Consider the following 10,298-nt stretch of genomic DNA (forward strand, 5'->3'; position numbering starts at 1 on the left):
CTTTGGAACAGCTCCGAGAAGCTAAAGTCTTCACTAAATTGGACCTCCGCAGCGCGTATAATCTGATAAGAATACGTGAGGGGGACCAATGGAAGACAGCATTCGTGACCCCTACTGGCCACTATGAATATGAGGTCATGCCTTACGGTCTGGTCAACGCCCCCTCCGTATTCCAAAACTTCATTCATGAAGTCCTCCGGGAGTTTCTTCACCACTTTGTAATAGTGTACATAGATGACATCCTCATTTACTCCCGGAGTGAGGCCGAACATCGCCAACACGTTGCGGAGGTCCTACACACATTGAGAGAACATCACCTCTACCTCAAAGCGGAGAAATGCTCATTCCACCAGAAGTCGATTCATTTCTTGGGATACATCATTGACCAAACCGGTATACGTATGGATGGGAAGAAAATTGAGGCTGTTCTATCCTGGTCAGAACCCACTTCCATTAAGGAGCTCCAGAGGTTTCTTGGGTTTGCTAACTTTTATAGACGGTTTATCAAGGACTACAGCAGGATTACATCACCTCTCACTAATCTCCTCAAGGGTAAACCCAAAGGACTGGAGTGGACCAAAGAAGCAGCCGCAGCCTTCCGCCTTCTTAAGAAGGAGTTCACAAGGGCCCCACTCCTGACTCATCCTGACCCAAATCTTCCTTTCGTGGTGGAAGTGGACGCATCCACCACCGGCGTCGGGGCAGTATTATCCCAACATCATGATACACCGCCCCGACTGCATCCCTGTGCCTATTTCTCTCGGAAGTTGAGCCCGGCGGAGCAGAATTACAGCATAGGAGACAGGGAGCTTCTAGCAATCAAGCTAGCCTTGGAGGAGTGGCGTCACTGGTTGGAGGGAGCCAAACATCCGTTCCAGGTGATCACAGATCACAAAAACCTCCAATATATCAAAGAGGCCAAGAGACTATGTCCACGTCAAGCCAGATGGTCACTTTTCTTCTCACGTTTTGATTTCTCCATTTCCTATCGTCCAGGACCCAAGAATCTAAGAGCAGACGCTCTCTCTCGTTTACACGAGCATCACGATCATGAAGAACTCCCAACGAAGATTCTTCCCGAACACATCTCCATTTGTCCGATCACCTGGAACGCTCCTCCAGTCGTTGCCACTCCGGAAGCCCCTGCTCCGCCGGGATGCCCTCCTCATCGGCAGTTCATACCACCTGAACACCGGGTAGATCTGATCCACTCCTTACATACCTCGCTAGGCACTGGACATCCAGGGATCAACAATACTCTCTCGCTAGTATCCCAACGATTCTGGTGGCCAAACATGGCAAGGGATGTGAGGCAATATGTTCAGGGCTGTAAGGACTGTGCCCAATCCAAGAGCCCACGTCATCTACCCGCTGGAAAGCTCCATCCCTTGCCGATTCCGAACCGTCCCTGGTCACACCTAGGAGTGGACTTTATCACTGACCTCCCTTCGTCAGAAGGTAATACCTGTATTCTAGTCATCGTAGATAGATTCTCAAAGTTTGTCAAACTAATCCCTCTGAAAGGTCTTCCCACAGCCTTTGAAACAGCCGACAATATCTTTAATCAAGTCTTCAGGTCATTTGGTATTCCAGAAGATATTGTGTCGGACAGAGGTCCACAGTTCATCTCACGTCTATGGAAAGCCTTCTTCAAGCTCCTAGGTGTGGCCGTCAGCCTCTCTTCTGGATATCATCCCCAAACCAACGGGCAGACAGAGAGGAAGATTCAGGAGGTGGGACGGTTCCTGAGGACCTTCTGCAGTGGTCACCAGAGCTCCTGGAGCCAGTATTTGGGCTGGGCAGAATATGCCCAAAATTCACTGCGGCAACCCTCCACCGGACTCACGCCATTCCAGTGCGTCCTGGGCTTCCAACCACCGCTCTTTCCCTGGGATGGCGAACCATCTGATGTCCCCGCAGTGGATCACTGGTTCCGGGAGAGCGAGAGAGTCTGGGACGAGGCTCATCAACATCTGCAGAGGGCAGTCCGTCGAAGCAAGGTAACCGCCGATAGAAGAAGGTCTGAAGAACCCAGATACACACCCGGACAAAAGGTGTGGCTATCCACCCGGGACATACGCATGCGACTGCCCTCTCGCAAGTTAAGTCCCCGATTTGTTGGTCCCTTCACCATCGTGGAACAGGTTAACCCCGTCACCTACAAACTACAATTACCCTCTCACTACCGTATTCACCCTACATTCCACGTATCACTCCTGAAACCCTATCACGATCCTGTTCTTCCCTCCACAGAGCCTGACCACGAAGAGGAACCCCCTCCTCCACTGCTCCTAGAAGAAGGAGCCGTCTACGCAGTGAAGGAGATCTTGCGTTCCCGACGTCGTGGTGGCCAGTTGGAGTACCTGGTGGACTGGGAAGGGTACGGCCCCGAAGAAAGGACATGGGTTCCCAGAGCTGATATTCTCGATCCTAGTCTCATGGTGGAGTTTCATGAGAGCCACCCTGAGTTCCCAGCGCCTAGAGGCAGAGGGAGACCACCACGGCGTCGGAGGTGTCGGCCCTCAGGAGCGGGCCCTGGGGAGGGGGGTACTGTCACGGATTGGTCAGGCTCTCACGATCCCCACTCACGAAGATCACCATCACCTGACTTCTAATGAGCACACAGCTGCATCACATTCACGAGCACCAGATAAAAGCACAGCACTCCAGTCGCTCATTGTCCGGGCTCGTCTCGACGAAAGCGGACAACTGAGCGACCACTCAGCGTAGTCATCCTCAGCTAAAACAAACGATTTACTTACCTGTTCTCTTTGTATTCCTCCTAGTCTTCCTGGTCCTCCCGAATCGTCCTGTCTTCCAGTCCTTCCAAGTCTGTGTCATCCTCTGTCAGCTGTATCTGGTGTGTGCTGTCCATCCTCGTGTATTCCTATTACCCAGCCACGGAGGAAAAGACCCCAACATCATTCCTGATCCTCCTGGCTATCCTTCATGTGCTCCTTGTTGTCATTTAATAAACACCCTAACGTTTCCTTACCTCTGTCTCCTGTCCGCTTCATAACACACAGACACAGAACAAAAACAGGTCAATTTTAAGAGCTGTCGCAGAATTGTTGCCACAGCTTACAGATTATTGAGCCGAAGCTTGAATTAAATTAAAATCAGCTTGAATTAAATTTAAATTAAATCGCAAAATCAGCCCTAATCACAATAACTGGAAACACAAAAACTTTTTTATGTATGACATTCATTTTGGCAGCAAATGTTTACACATATGTGGGAAATAGACTATTCGTTTGCAACAGACAGATAGACAGACAGACAGACAGACAGACATGACGATAGATACAATGTTAGTTAGTTAGTTAGTTAGTTAGTTAGTTAGTTAGTTAGTTAGTTAGTTAGTTAGTTAGTTAGTTAGTTAGTAGAAACTAGATATTAAAGCTGCCCAAGTCTCATATGCTGTAATAGTGTGTTTTAACCTGTGTGTCCTGTCATCGGCAGTTTGGTTATTAGACTTTTTTTGATCTCTGTACACTAAGTGCAGCACTACAGGACACTGTGTTCTCACACTCATCTGATCGGACGTGCAACACACACAAATACAAGCTGATAATAAAGCACCATATGTCCAGAGACAGATTTGAGCCTGGCCTGAGCCACATTTATGCCTATGCGAGCAGATTGCATGGCTTTTGGAAAAGGAGATGAAGGCAACAATACTTCTGTAATTCTGCAGGCCAATGGGTCAGAGCTGGGATATATGATAATGCCCAGTGGTTAACCTTTAGCAGCTATTTTTAACAGAAGGAGAAGAAAAAAAGTGTGTGGAGAGTGCAGTCAGAGTGGAGGTTGAAGTGTGAGCAAGACAGGCTTACATAACGGCTCTAACACATCGCCTTATGGCTTAACCAGCATCACACTGTCTGTCATTCACTCACTTTCTCTCTCTCTCTCTCTCTCTCTCTCTCTCTCTCTCTCTCTCTCTCTCTCTCTCTCTCTCTCTCACACACACACACACACACATTTTTTAAAGAGAAAATTCAACCAAAAAATCCCAAAACATTGTGGTTATGAAAAATGTCTGCAATAGTGACGTTGAGAAGTTAATTTCAAACCGAGCAGCTTTTCTGTTTGTCAGCACACCAGTTTAAATGTACAGTGAGAGCACAAGCAAAATCTAATTAGTCAATTTTTTTCAAGATTTTTCAAATTCCTGTTGGAACAAGTGGATTTTATATGGAGAAAATTGCATAGCAATTGTAAATTTGACAACACATCTACTCATTCCAACCCCTTATGACTTTCTGTATTCCTTAAAACACCAAACAAAGCTTTAAAAGTGACATTAATACTGGAAAAAACTCTTATATTTTTAGACATTTATTTACATGGCAACATCATTTTTGAGGGCCTAAAAATTGTAACTTTTCAAAAGGGATTCAAACTGTATGTTTCTAAAAATGGTGCTGTTATTATCTCAGTAACTTCAAAGACATTTTGTTTTATATGGTGGCATCGTGCATCTGCGTATTATGTGTTAAATTATGTGTATGCGCAAGTGTTTGTGCTGTGTCTGGCATGTCTTGATTGTCGTTCAGTCACTGTGACAACTGAGATCTCATAATGTGACATGGAAATCGTATTTATGCAGTCTGACAAGCTACAGTCATACGGAATCATTAAAAATTTCACAGTGTGAGCCGGGCTTTAGTCAAACCTTTTTAATGAATCAGTTTAGTCAAAACTGGATTGCCTTTGTTTTCTTAAATAAACTCTTGTCTTGTAGTGCATCCTTGAATCATATTCAGGATGCTTTAATTTTAAAGCTTTAAACAATGCCTATATTATTTTGATGGAATTAAAAAATATTAAGTAATTATTCACAATTAAAAATGTTGTGCTCTATGAAAAAAGATTTGGAGCAATATGCCAATGAGCAAATTACGACCATATCTTTTTTTTTTTTTTTTTTGCATGAATAGCGTTTTTAAAATCTGCCTGTCAGTGAGTTTCTATCACACTAATAGGTTTAGTTGTCATGTGGCTACATTTGGCTTCCGTTTTTCCTCAATTGCCTCTATCTCTCTCCCTCTTTCTGTCCCTGAATCAGCATTGCTGTGTTCAACTGGATCCATGTAGGTGGAACATAATGAATAAAAACATTTTTTCCTTTCGCTTCTGAAACGCTTTTTTTTTTGGCCACCAGCAACAAAAGATGTGTTCCCAGAAGGGCATCTCCCTTCCTGGTAGCTGCTCTCTCTCTCTCACACACACATACACACAAACAACCTTGATGTGCACAGTGAAAGAGGGCAGGAGAGTGTCTCCTTTCATGGTCTAAGGAGATGAGAGATGAGAGGAATTTCACTGGGATTACCTACAGTACAGCAGACTTCCCAGAATTCCACACACCAGGAAATGGATTTCTAGGAAGTGGTGATTAGAACGATGTGGCAGAATGCCAGACAAGTAGGATCACCCGTCAGTAGCTCCTCCCCTTCTGATGCATACACTCACTCTTTCTCTCTTGCTCGCTCTCTATTAAAATGGCCCTAGGATGGTATTAACGCAACTATCATGTCATTGTATTATTATCAGTGTCATCTTGTTAGTATTGTTCCAACTTGCATTGCATATAATAGTTGAATACAGATAACGCTTGTCTCTGAGAAAAGCCCCAGATCATCGTGCTCCAAATCACAACAAATGGACTAAATTAGATTAAAATAGCACAAGGTTTGTTGATGCATTGCTGTGAAATAATGTCTTTTAATGGTTGAAATAAGTGCCTAAACCAGTTTCAAATCTTCCAACTTTCTGATAAGTAAACAGTTGTGCTTTTTGATTTGTCTAATCAGCAATTTTATTTAATTTCATGAAAAAACAATGCAGTAATTGTCAGATTTTTTTGTGAAGCATTCATGCCTGAAAGCGATTTTAAATTTATATTTGTATGAAATATGGTTACATTTAGAGCTGCGAGATATTGGGAAAAACTGACATTGCAATATTTTCATTCACTGTGATGTATATTGCGATGTAAATGCAGTTTCAGCAGATGACTTAAATAGCTAGTAAAGAATTCATAATTTTAGATCGATTGGGATGATTCTGTGAGGGAACATATCTGCATAAAATATATTTAAAAAATGACAAGCGAAGTTAAATGCAACAAAGAAAAGATACAAATAAACAAGGATTTATGATTTTATAGGGAGTCAAACAGTATTCAAAAGCAGAAATTAAACAATCATTGTATAATAATAATAATATTAACAATAAAAATAACACTGTATTGTTTTACTTGAGTAAATAATTATATAATGTACAATTAATCTACAAACGTTTAATTTATTGTGCCCAAATGGCTTCAATTTGCTTCAAATTCTTACAGTCAAGTCTTTATGATATGAAAACACATGCAAATAATAAACTTTTACTCTAAGGATAAAATCTGAAATTACTCCACTACTGTATGTTTTTAACTGTATTGTCTGGCCAACTACTGTATAATCTCAAGATCCCTGCGATGTGACTATTGGGGACTCGGACATTGCGATATCGTTGCTAAATAAATATATTGTGCAGCCCTAGATACATTTGTAACTGGCATTATTTAGAAACTGGTAATATTATCATAATCCTAGTTAATTTTGAGCATTTTCTATTTTATTTTATCAATAAAAAGTAATTATGCAGTAATTATGAAGTTATTATTTGATCATCTGTTTAAAGCATTTTATTTTTGTCATTCATCATGACCATGGCCACGACTGGCTAATTTTATGTTTATATATATTTATCTGTTTATGAAATGAGAATGTATTTATCAGTTTTGTAACTAATACAAGGTGATTTTTGATTTGAAGCATTTATTTTCTCTTATGTGGATGCAGCATATTTCATATTATTTGTATTATCTTGTTGTTATATGTTTGCCTTTCTTTTTTACCCCTATTTTGCCTGTTCTTATTCAGCCTTTTGCTTCAGCTCACCTCATCACATGAGATTTATTGAGTGTAAATTAGTGTCGGGGAAGCCGGTTTGTTTGCCTTGCAGTTTAAGTTCTCTCTCTGATTACCGTCTTCACATGCTTTTTTTTGCCCTTTTTATCTAGTCAGGCAGAGAGAATTGACTCTAAACATTGAACCGGACTTAACCGAATCACTCCAATACGGTGGAATCTAATTTGTGGGAGCTGCTTCACAAATAGTTTTTTATATCTAATGGCAATTCCAAGAATGTTTGCTCACGGATTGTTTTAGTGCGCTATAAACAGTTGAACAGAATAGCTTTGCACAGAAATGTCACTTGTCATGTTAGCCAGAGGGTGAATAGGCCACCTGTGTGAACTGTTAAGGCTGTTAGGTTTTATGACCCGTCTCTTTCTCTCTAACACACACACATGCACAAACAGATGAGGTGAAATGACAAGTGAGATGTGTGTTTGTGTGTCTGATTTTTTAAATGGCCCTACAAAAAATGACTATTTAGGAATAATAAATAATTAGCTCCTTATAAAAAATGAATATACACTTTAGATCTTCTCTTTCTTGGTGAACAAGTCCAACACACTCTTCCTATCAAAAACTAAACACCTGCCATCATAATGCCATTTGGGTGGGCTTCTAAAACACTTACGTTCAATACATAAATTTGTTCAGCTTTATAAATATTTGCATTTTTAAAAATTAATTCCTGCACATAAATCTCGTTGGGTCTCCTTGGTGACAGTGTCTGTGAGTGGGATCTTAGCGGGGTGGTTCAGACGAGGTTTCTGGGAAATCTCCACACCCCTCAATGTGCAGATAACAAGTATTAACTGGGGCTTATTGGAAGCAGATGCCCTTTTCCCAAAAGCCCCAGCAGGGTTAATTTCTGAGAGTTCAGGACTGCATCTTTTACTGCTGTGATCGAGTGGAGCATTCATGTGTTATGTGTGTGTGAGTGTGAGCACAGTTCTGTGAATGATGCTTCAGTTCCTTGAAAGACTTGCCAGTTTTTCTTTTGCTTATATATAGGCGACTAAAATGAGTAAAATCATGTATGAAGGGGCTTTCAAACATAAAGCTTTATTATTATTATTATTATTATTATTATTATTATTATTATTATTATTATTATTTTAACACAATGTTAGATAATAACTGTAATACATGTAAAACACCTGCTAGAATAATATAGTTCTGTGTGCTTGCTAGTAGGAACTGTAAGCTGAAGCTTTGTATTTAAGCTGAAGTATTTTTATGTAATGTTATTTAATTATGCAACTTTCATACAAGCACAGCTGCTGCCTTAATCATCTTGTCAGGCTTATGACTTTTTACATTTTTTATTGTGATAATTGATTACGCTTTTATCACGATACATGGTATTATCACAGTATTGATATATGCTGCAAAGAAGGCTCATATAGCTGGTTTTGCTTTATTGCATATAAATGTTAAATTGTAAAAGGATTACAATTCTAAAGTTCAGATCTACACTTTACAATAATGTATTATAGTCAGTTTATTAATATCAACTGTGAGAAATGTATGCATATTTTGTTTTAGACAACTCTTAATTTTAATGACTCATTAAACATTAACATAGAAATAAACATCATTAGAGATATTTAACCCAATACTGAAGATTGTCATCATTTACTCACTCTTCACTTGTTCCAAGTGGGTTTGACTTTCTTTCTTTTCTTCTGTTGAACACAAAAAGAAGATATTTTGAATAATGTTGAAAAACCATTAACTCTTCCTAGGGAAGTCAATGGTTACAGGTTTTCAGTTTTCATCAAAATATCTTCTTTAGTGTTTAACAGAACAAAGAATTTTTTAAATGCTTAGAACTGCTCTAGGGTGTGAAAAAACCTTTTTACATTTTCATTTTGGGTTTAATGGATGCTTTCATTTGAATTGTTGGTTTAAATTAGCTAACCGTAATGTTAACTAATCGAGTCTTATTGTAAAACCACAGGCCTATAAACAATACCCAAATTTTCAATCAATATTAAACCAATTATAACCTATTAATTCTTCAAGTAATTCATGCTATGATGATGATTACTAATACTGAAGATCAGAATTTACTTAGAAACATACTAAATGATTAAATAATAATTGTTATTTTAAAAAAAAATATAACAGTATCAAGTTCTCCTCGTGTTAGCGTGGGTTTCCTCCGGGTGCTCCGCTTTCCCCCACAGCCCAAAGACATGCAGTGTAGGTCAATTGATTAACTAAATTGGCTGTAGTGTATGAGTGTGAATGAGTGTGTATGGATGTTTCCCAGTACTGGGTTGCAGCTGGAAGGGCATCCACTGTAAAATATATGCTGGATAAGTTGGCGGTTCATTCCACTGTGGCGACCCCTGATGAATAAAGAGACTACTGGAAGGAAAATGAATGAATGAATAACAGTATCATCACAATATATTGTATTATAGAATATCGCCACTTGTCTAGTCATGATCGTCTTTTACACTGTTATGGATTGTAAAGTGTGCAAAAGTTTCATCCCTCATCAGTATCTCTGGTCCCCATATGCCTTGTAATAAGTCGTATAACTGTATTGCATCCCTAAAATAACATTTAGCTTGAACTTGCCACTATCAAGCAACAGCTTTCTTCATGAAACTGGGCTTATGAGCCCAATATTTGAACTTGAATCAATATTTTGTGTCCTTATTTACGTGAAAAAGCCATGTAATAAGTGGGATAATGCATATTCAGCTGGTTGTTATGTCAAATTAAACCCATTCAGGGTGATATAAGCTCCCTGGATGCCATATTTGTTTTGTTTATACTCTGTTCATATGAGTACTGTTTGTGTTCAAAGTAGAGCTACACTGTAAAAAATTGCTGTAAATCATAGTATTACTGGCAATTTAAAGTATTACAGGCAAACTACAATTGTGCTGTAAAACTACTTTACAATTTACAGTGCGCTTGCAAATTTTGCCCGTAAAACTGTAAAAATTGCCAATAAGACTGTCAATTTCACAAGCACACTATAAATTAATAATTACAATTAGTCTGTAAATCTACAGCTAAATTGTAATTGTTATTTTAAAGTGCACTTGTAAAATTTACTGTATTACAGGCAAACAAAATTGCCAGTAATACTGTAAAAAGTTACAGCAATTTTCACAGTGTATGCAACATGACGATATATAGTATGGACAAAATACAAAGTCTATCATTTCATATAATGCTCTAGTTTATATTGTGGTGTCGCAAAATATACATTGTTTACGGTAATACTTTTTCATCATTTAAATGCGCGCAATGTTACACATTATTATAAGGATTCAGACAGAAAGATGACTAACAGCATCTTGAGAA

The sequence above is a fragment of the Danio aesculapii genome, chromosome 4, assembly GCF_903798145.1.
Source record: "Danio aesculapii chromosome 4, fDanAes4.1, whole genome shotgun sequence".
NCBI lineage: Eukaryota > Metazoa > Chordata > Actinopteri > Cypriniformes > Danionidae > Danio > Danio aesculapii.